We start from the raw sequence: 10,359 nt of genomic DNA on the forward strand, positions 1-10,359 counted from the left end.
TTCATGATATAATTAAATATTTTGGGTCATAATTGATTTCATGTAAGGTTAAAAATGTAAAACATGAAGTGATTAAACTTTCTCAACAAAAGTTCCCTGTCTGTCAGTAGCACTACACCAGACTAGCCCTGAAATATGACTGTCATACCATAACAGTCATGGAGCCTAGAGTTCCTGGTTTTAGATTTTTGACATTGTCAACTCTCACATGTACATAAATGTTCAAGTTTCAAATATAAAGTGCTTACCCAAGTGCCACGGATGTTACAAGGCGATCCGTACCACGATAAGTACCCGTATCTCCCGTATTGTTCAATAAAAAGCATTTTAATGCCATCGCCAGCCATTTTTTTGGTAATATATCACTGCAATACACCTCCCAACCATTAGTGTCGCATGGTTGAAAGCAACGGAGAAAATTTGGAGAAAATGGCTGGCGATCGGATTAAAATGCTTTTTATTGAACAATACGGGAGATACGGGTACTTATCGTGGTACGGATCACCTTGTAACATCCGTGGCACTTGAGTAAGCACTTTATATTTTAAATCTAAACGTTTATGTAGAGTTGGCAATGTAACTCATTTAATGTAAATCGAAAACCAGGAACTCTCGGTTCCATGACGCTTGTGGCAGACGAGCGTCATGTGAACCATGTGTAATAAATGCGGTTTTCTATCGTTTCTACACAATGGTAGATAATGTCAGACCTTGGAAGAAGCAGGACAACAAGGATGTACAATTATACAGAGCAATCTTTATTAGTTAATACTCTATGAAGTTATATACAAATACAATACAGTGCTTGAAACCCCTAATAATAAAACCATTTGCTACAATACTTAAAATACAGTGCTTCTATCTGTGCACCAATGTTATGCAACAATACTCGATTGCTTGCATGGGTACTTAACTCGCCAGGCGGCGGGACCCTCCCCCGGGGTCTGAGCTGTGCCACCGTCCAACTCCCCGGGGAGATACTGGCTGGACGACGGGAACGTGCGGACAAGATTGAGTCAGTGTGTCCTTGTGCTGGACATTCGCACGGTTGCAGATCGGCGGAGCAGTGTGCCGTACACTCACTAAGTTCCCCCCTAACTAACTACAGGAGACCGTTGTTATAGTCTCCCCTCCTACTACCAACAATATAGCTAGCTCCCCCTCGCTAGCTATCTTCGCGTCGGCAAGACTATAACACTTGCGAACGCCCCTCCCGTCCCTTGAGTGCCGGTTCACAAGACGTGTCGCTCCGATCCCCGACTTGAAGAAGGAGACTCGTCCTCGAGTCTATAGTGACACATCGTAATCACGTAACCACACGGCTGGTCTCCGCTGGCGTGCTGGACGTCCTCCCCTTAACGTTGGCACCCCTGGAGCGTCTTGTGTCCACCACCCAGGATTGGACACAGACAGATCCAAAGGCTGGGCTGATCCAGCGGCTGCGGAACCTGCTGGCATGTTGACTTCTCGCAACCCAGCTGGTGAGCTCCGCAGGAGTGCTGAACTTCCCGCCGCAACCTCCGACGCTGCTGAAGCTTGGGGCCCCGGCTGCGCAACGGCTACAGACTCATCCAAGGGAGTGGCTAATTCAAAGGCTGCAGACTCGACTGGCAGGACCCGCTGCGTTACCGGTGATGGGGTCCTCTGTTGCCCTCCCACATCCTCGGTTGTCCCTGCCGGCGTTGTCGTCACCTCCTCAGGGACATCCCGGCTGGGCGGACGAAGGTGGACCCAACTGGCACCAAACGGGACCCCCGACTGCTGCCATTGCTCTGGTTGAATAGGGCAGTCCCTCTGTTCACCTCCCATGGATGTCTCACTCTCCACCGACACTGATGGCACTGCCAAGGAAGAAGTACAAGGAACCACACAGGCTCACAACTGGGGTTCCCCAAGGCTCGGTTCTGGGTCCTCTTCTTTTCTCTCTCTACACTACATCTCTGGGTGCTGTCATCCACTCCCATGGCTTTTCCTACCACTGCTATGCCGATGACACCCAGCTAATCCTCTCATTCCCCCCCTCTGATACCCAGGTGGAGGCACGCATTGCTGCTTGTCTGGCTGACATCTCGGAGTGGATGTCGACAAACCACCTGAAGCTCAACCTGGACAAGACCGAGCTGATGTTCCTCCCGGGGAAGGGCTGTCCGCACCGAGACATGGCCATCACCATTGATAATGCTGTGGTGACCTCAACTCGGACTGCAAAGAATCTGGGTGTGACCCTGGACGATCAACTGACGTTCTCGGCAAACATCGCATCAGTGACGAGGTCCTGCAGATTCCTGCTCTACAACATCAGGAGGATTCGCCCCTTCCTCACGGAGAAGGCAGCCCAGGTGCTCATCCAGGCTCTCGTCATCTCCCGCCTGGACTACTGCAACTCCCTCCTTGCTGGTGCTCCGGCATCTGCCATCAAACCCCTGGAGCTTGTTCAGAAAGCTGCGGCTCGTCTGGTGTTCAACCGCCCCAAGTTCTCCCACACAACCATCCTTCTCCGCTCTCTACACTGGCTCCCCGTAGCGGCTCGCATCCAGTTCAAAACCCTGGTGCTAGCCTATAGGGCAGTGAAAGGAACAGCTCCTTCCTACCTCCGGGCTATGGTCGATGCCTACACCCCTGCCCGACCACTTCGGTCTGCCACCTCGGGGCGACTGATTGCCTCGTCACTCAAGGGTCCTTCTGGCCGATCCACACGGTCACGACTCTTTTCTGTTCTGGCCCCACAGTGGTGGAATGAACTTCCCACTGATGTTAGGACAGCAGAGTCACTGCCCATATTTCGCCGCAGGCTGAAAACTCACCTCTTCAGGAAACACTACCCTTCCTCCCTGCCTGACCTACTTGTTGTTAACTAGTTGTACGAACGCTTGTTTTCTATTGCTGTATTGTTTATTGGATTATTGGATTGTTTATTGGATCTTGTTTAGTCGATATACTTATTTGTTTTAGCTCATGCTCATTTGATTTAGCTATTTTGTCTCATCTGTTTAAGGAAATAGGTAGCTGATATATTGCACTTTTACCTTAGTGCTAGGTATACTCTTGGTTGCTTGTTTATGCAGAAAATGCACTAAAGACTTCTGGTGATTAGTAGTTTTCGTTCCCTACCTATGTTGAATACACTTATTGTAAGTCGCTTTGGATAAAAGCGTCTGCTAAATGACTGTAATGTAATGTTTGAGTCGGTTGAAATGCACAACACTCTCTGAGCCTCCCTCGACTGGCACTAGCCTGTAGAGGACCTCTGTCACCCTGTCCACTACTCTAAAGGGGCCTTTATACCGTCTCTGTAGTTTGGGACACAGTCCACGCTTTTTAGCCTTATTCCTCATCCAAACTAGTTCTCCCTCGGAATAATATTGGAATTTTGCCCTGAAATCATAGGCCACTTTCTGGTGTCCTGAGGCCCTGGCTTGATGTTTTTTTACCGCCTCAACAACAGTAGACAACGTGTCCCTCAACTTAGACACATACTCAGCCACTGAGGTGAAGGACTCCTGGTTGCCTACGTTTAACATATCAACCGGCAAAACCATTTCCTGTCCAAACAATACTCGGTAAGGGGTGAAAAGGGTGCTAGCATGTACACTACTACGATATGCCATCATAACATAAGGTAAAAGCGTGTCCCAATTAGACTGATTCTCTTCCACAAAGAGGGATACCATATCTAACAGAGTACGATTGAACCGCTCAATCAATCCATCCGACTCGGGGTGATAAGGTGTGGTGCGAGTTTTGTGCATATGCAGCAGCCTACACAGTTCTCTGAACAGATTTGATTCAAAGTTGCGTCCTTGGTCTGAGTGCAGACTACGTGGGGCCCCATAATGACACACCCATTCCTCAGTCAAAACTTTAGCGACAGTACAGGCTTCTTGATTAGGTAGAGGAAAAGCCTCTGTCCACTTTGAGAAGTAATCACCTACAACCAATATGTACTTATTCTCTCTCGAGGTCACTGGAAGGGGACCAAGGATGTCAAGTGCGACCCGCTCGAACGGCCTAGATGTCACAGATGGCTGTAAAGGGGCACGTGGCAGTTTCCCCTGAGTCTTACGGGATCCACAATCTACACATTGTTTGACCCACATCTTAACATCTCCAAACCATCCCGGCCAGTAAAAACGGTCTTTAACTTTTCCCTGCAGTTTTTGCACACCCAAATGTCCCCCTGTAGGAACATTGTGCAACTGTTTTAAAACTTCAGGAACCAGCGACCGTGGTAACACTACCTGTACCCGGGATGCAGCATCAGAATAGGCAGGAGGAATCTACCTCCTTGTACCTGCAGCTGTGTCCAAACTGGGACATATTTCTGTAGGTCAGAGTCTTCTGGGATTACACCATCAGCAGCCAGATTTTTACATTCAATTATTCGCTGCAACTCACTATCTGCCCTCTGTGCCTGAGTCAACTCATCTATCTCAGCAGCCACTATAGCATTAGGAACCTCTTGCACTACACATACTTTTGGGTTAATCCCTACTATTGTTTCCTGATCAGATAGCCGTTTCTTTTCAAGAAAGCCTGGTAGCCTAGAGAGGGCGTCAGCGTTGCTGTGTAGCTTGCCTGGACGATGGATGATAATGTATTGAAAATTGGCCAGCTGTTCAAGCCAGCGAGCCAACTGCCCCTCTAAACCCTGAAAATTGTGAAGCCACCTCAGGGAGTTGTGGTCAGTTCGTAACACAAACTCTTTACCTAACAGATAGTGCCGAAAGTGTTTTGTATACACCACCATACTCAAAAGCTCCTTTTTAGTGGTAGCATATTTGCGTTCTGATTTACTGAGGGCTCTACTCGCATATGCAATGACTTGCTCCATCCCCCCTTCCTCCTGAGATAATACTGCTCCAATCCCCACATCGCTTGCATCAGTATCCAAAATAAATGGTTTACATGGGTCTGGGTAAGCTAAGACAGGGGCAGTAATCAAAGTGGTCTTAAGTTGATCAAAAGCACATTGGCAGGCCTCACTCCATTGGAAGCGCTTCCCCTGCTCTGTCAGCTTATGTAAAGGGCGAGCAATATCTGCAAAACTCTTCACGAAACGTCTATAATAAGATGCTAGGCCTATAAAACTGGCAACCTCCGTCTGATTAGTAGGGACAGGCCACTCTCTGACTGCCTCCACCTTAGCTGGGTCTGGCCTAACTCCCTCAGCAGAAATGACATGGCCGAGGTATTCAATTTTTTTCACAGTTTTTGAAAGATATTTCAAAATTTCGTGGCTAGCAGATCTACAAACTCACTGGGAGCTTGTGAATATAAAAAAAATTCAATACATTTTGAGGGTTCCCCATGAGGGTTCCCCGGCCCTCACTTCGAGACCCACTGTACTAGAGAACAAGAAATAATGATAATTTAAAACATCTGAACCTGTTCATGAAGATACGCATTGAATACGATCAGGTAGAAATAGCGCTCCAAGCTCTGCATGGTTCTGTGCAGAAAATAGTCTTTTGTGCTGCTCCCCTGAAACAAACCATGGTACAAGCAGCATTTACAGCACAATCACAAATCTCTGTACAATCAGGAGACTTCAAACTTTGTTGAACGTAAACATGCTATAAATGTATCTACTGGATCGCAAGAGATCCCACTGAATCACTAGGAGACAAGAGGAAGCATGTTCAAATGTGTTGCCCGTTTAAATTCGTAATTGGCATCAAACATATTTTTTTTATTTCGTTTTTAGTTGTTTCATTTGTTTTTGTTTTGTTTGTTTTGGGGGGGGGGGGTGCTTTATTCAATAGCTCAGTGGAGAGACAGAAAATGGCAGGAGATAAAGATGGGGTGAGGACATGTAGCAAAGGGGCCAGAGTCGAACCCGGGCCGGCCAAAGCAAGGACTGAGCCTTGATATCGTCACCGACGGGCAGAAACCTCTTATCTCCATATTATTTTTTTCGTACATTAATGCCCTTACTTGATCATACAACAGCGTCACACAACAGCATCAAAAGTAGCAGATCCACAAGCTCGAAGATCTGCTACTTTTGAATTTGAATCCTGAAAAGTTACAGTTTTGGACATAATGAGATTTCCAACCGACAGAGACGATATGGCATGCACTGTACCAGTCCTTACAAGTTGTGAATTAAATGATGTTCCCAGTGCACCACAGTTTTTCTTTCTCCAAATACTATTGTAAAACTGTTCACATTTTAGCGGCCACACCAGCCCATTGGTTATCTACTGAAGAAGACTCATGTCGAAACGTTAATCAATAAAGCCTTGACTGCAAGTCACAGTGTTTTGACTGCAAAGTCACAGTGTGCAGACTTCTATTTTTTTTATCCTGCCTTGATCCACTGTTGGTCCTGCACCTGCCCGTCCAGTGGATGTGCCAGTTAGATGTTTTCTTTATCCCTGAATTTAGCCTTTAATGGTACAATTCAACCTTCAAATATTGACTTGGAGCTGTCCACAGCTTCTCCAATGTGGTCAGCTTGAAAAAGGACTTTCTCTTCTGCATTGTCAGCACACACCAGCCTTATTCAGCAGAACAGAGAGCGTTCTTTTCAGTGCGGAACACCACTGACCTGTATTTGATAGTCCTCTCCGATGCCTTCTAGCTTGCTTTTGTTTTCGTATATCGCTTCTTTGATGTTGTGCATTTCGGAACACAGGGCGATAGCTTGGTCAACCTAACGGTCAGGGCAGGGAAGGAGATGAGACAATGGATGACTTCGGCTCGCCTTAATAATCGAACCGTCAAATAGATTGTATTTGTATCAAGCCAGGATGTCAGGTGTGACACTGTAGTTCATCATCCTGTGTGTACAATACCTCCTCCGTGAGATGCTGTCCATTGGGCAGCTTGTTGATCAGAGAATGAATGACTTGGAACAGTGGCTTGGGCTCTGGGGCCGTCGTCTCCTCAACCCTGCAAAAAAAAAAAAGACAAACCGTGTCAACTGTCTTAATCCATTAACACATCGGGTGCCAAACACGGTCTGAACCGTGTTTGCGCAGAGTAGCGGTCCGGTGCCGAACACGGTCCAGACCGTGAAATATGTCTTTTTGTTTTTTTCGTTTTTCTCCACACGGGCGGGGCTAGAGCAGCTCTGGGAGTACCCTTTGTGATCTTGAGAAGGATAGGCCAGATAGATCACCGGAAAAACAAAAACATGGCTGCCATCCACTTCCTGTCTATTTCCTTCTTTAAAACACCTATATCTCCGAATCTGTTTCCGGTGGGGAAAACCGGTCATGCGCGATGCGCGATCCCCCCCCATTGTAACTCGCGAGTGAAATGTTATCGTTCCAGGTTGTAGCCAGGGTCATCGCGCAACATGAATGGATGTTTTTTTTTACATGGATTTGCTCCTCGTGGAGTCTAGAGCTTTAAACAGCAAAGCGCAGTCAATGGGGAGAATGCTGGCACCCAACGTAAGTTGTTATGAAAAAATGCTGGCACCCAATGTGTTAAGACCGGGGAAAGCATCCGTGTTCTTTTTTTATTTCATTGTCAAATTTCTGCTCACAACGTGCTTTAGTCGCACAACAAAGTATATAGGGCTTATAGTGGTTCACACCATGGACTATAACCTTTGATGCAAGTCATTCCCCATCTCTCTCACCCATTTCCTGTCTAACATACTTCACTATCAAAAAAGGCATAAAAAAAAACAAAGAAATCTAAAAAAAACTAGAATACGTGCTCCTCGGAGCACTGCCAGACCCCTAGTGGTTGAGATCTGAATGGCCGGACTTCACATGGCGTGTGTGCAGTAGGGCATTCACAACTAATGATTTTTACTAGTCGACTCATTTGACCAAGTAGTAGTCGACTAGTCGAAACTTACATTAAAAAAAATTAGGGGGGCGATTGTTTTAATTCCATCCTACTACTATATTACTATTATTATTATCCTCTTGCCCTTATTTTTATGGCGTTTTAAGGGAAGCGCTTCTGGCACAGCAGCACAGCACCACAGCAGCGTCTCCAAGGATCCCCATTGCCCAATAATATATATTTATTTTTTTTCCCCCCAACTATTCGACTAGTACCAACAGGTGGTTATACTAGTCGACTGAAAGCCCTAGTGTGCAGGGGTCTGGCAGTACCAGGTCTCCTGGTTCCCTCGTTTCTGAAAGAGTCATGGCTGCCAGTTCTTCTCTGTCTTCTTCATCTTCAGATTCATCTTCGTCGTCGTCGTCTTCTTCTTCTGAAACATTCATGGCTGCCAGTTCCCACCTGATGTCGTGTGGGAGTTCTGACTGCTCCATATTGTACTGAATAACTGCCAGCTTGCATAACATCTTCAGACTAGGACTTAAGTCTAAGACATACAGGTCTGTATTGAAGAGGATGATGCGATCTTCCACCAAGCAACCGCACATACTAAACCCAAAAACTATTTTATGTGTGTTGACCCTCCAGGAAAAGGTCTCTGGGTTGAATATCCAAACATCTACAAAGTCAGTATAATCATCACTTTCACAACAAATTATGTACAGCTCTCCATTGTAGGCAAAGGCTGAGGGATAATAACAGGATTCTCCTGGAAGAAGCGGTGCAGAAGGTGTGCTCAGCCAGCAGTTGGTATCTGTGTCAAACACTCGGATGTTGTTTTCCCCGGACAGATCCTCGTCCCCGTTCGGATACTCATCCCCAAATACAAACATCTTTGTCCCAATGATGGTGGCGGAAGGAGATTGTAGAAAAGGTGCCAGAGTTCCTCTGGTGTTAATTAAAGACCACACCATTGTGGTGGTGTCCAACTTGTGGATGTCATTGAACCAGGTTGGGGTGTTGTAAAATCTATATCCTCCATAGACATACATGACCTTCCCCATGACACAGGCTGAGTGGTACGCCCTCCCCTCTGGAACAGTCCCAGAAACCTTGTGTTTGAACCATCTGAGGATATCAACATCAAATGCATAAACCGAATTGCAGTAATCCTCTAAGTCAAAATTATAACCACCCCACATGTAAATCATATCCTCTATCGGCACAGTTGTGTGGCCATTGTACAATGAGGGAACATCAAGGGGATATTCTCCTCCTTCAGCTGTCGCTGGTGGCAATTTCCTCCAACGTAAAGACACTGTGTTGAAGATGCAAACCTGAATAGGATGAGCATCGTAACCTCTAAAATGGAACACCCTGAGTCCCACTGTCACAGCGGTCTGGTATCTATTGTATCCTGGTGCTTCTTTCAGATGCAACGTCCAACGGAACATTTTACACAGCGGAACTGTTTTGGATAAAAATGTTATATTATGAAAATGACTCAGTGGGACAGGGAACTGGCCCACTGCAGCGGGTGATGTCTGCCTTTACAATACAGGAATAGATATGGGTTGATCACCAGTGGATTGTACGGGTCTGACTTCGGTATCGTGGTCGAGAGGTTCCTCTTTCAGTGCTGTGGATGAAGGAGTCTTGGACATCAGAGTTGGAGTTTTGTGTATAACTTGTACATCGTGTATACAGGTGAATCTTATCAGTTCCTGAAACTGTGGACAGTTATAAGTCCGGCGTGATGACGCGAGCCTCTTCACGATGAGGTCACAATGAGTCACCCATGCCCAAATATGGAATTCCAGGTGAGCCAACAGGTTGAACAGGTTGGCCTTGGTAGAGGTACTAAATGTCATTTTATAATAAAAGGGAACCAGGGGACCTGGTACTGCCAGACCCCTAATGGCCGACAGAGCACTACGTCACGCTAAGCTTGGCCAATCAAAAAGAAGGACATGTAAGCACCATATATGGACGAAAACGGTTCAACATTCTCGTCCATATATGGTGCATATATGGTGCAAAGAGGGACCGACAAAGCCTCATGTAGGCCTGACCCCCTGGGTCTGGCAAAAAGGTGGAGGGCAGAGTTCACTCCTATAACAAAAACAATAGTTATAGTGCTTGGTATGAACGGCCCTTAAGATAAGTTTGGCAACGTGATAGGAGTTCGTACTGTGGCTGTGGTTGGGATGTGCCCGTCAGGCGGTTCATGACCAGGGTGCCCAGGATCATGGCCAGGTTGGTGCGGCCCACGCCCACCTGGCAGCTGAAGAGCAAGGCGGGCAGGGCTCTGGACGTGCTCCGACTCAGAGAGAGGTGTGGACTCTCCTGGAAAAGACATGGAAAAACGGTGCTTAAAATAGAGAGCGAGAGCAGGACAGCAGAGTGAAAAATAACACAAACATACACCACCCCGTAACTGTCACTTCAACACATGTGGTAATGGCTGTGTGACGTGTAATTATGTAATTATGTACAACATGGTCAAGTGTTACTATGTCAGTTTAAAGATAGACGTTGACCAAGCGGCCAACGAGGTATTCTGTTTTGATCTGGCTTTGATGTTGCCGTAGCTCCGACGGAACCTCTCCCTCC

Source organism: Gymnoscopelus braueri (genome assembly GCF_963280865.1).
Source record: "Gymnoscopelus braueri genome assembly, chromosome: 17".
NCBI lineage: Eukaryota > Metazoa > Chordata > Actinopteri > Myctophiformes > Myctophidae > Gymnoscopelus > Gymnoscopelus braueri.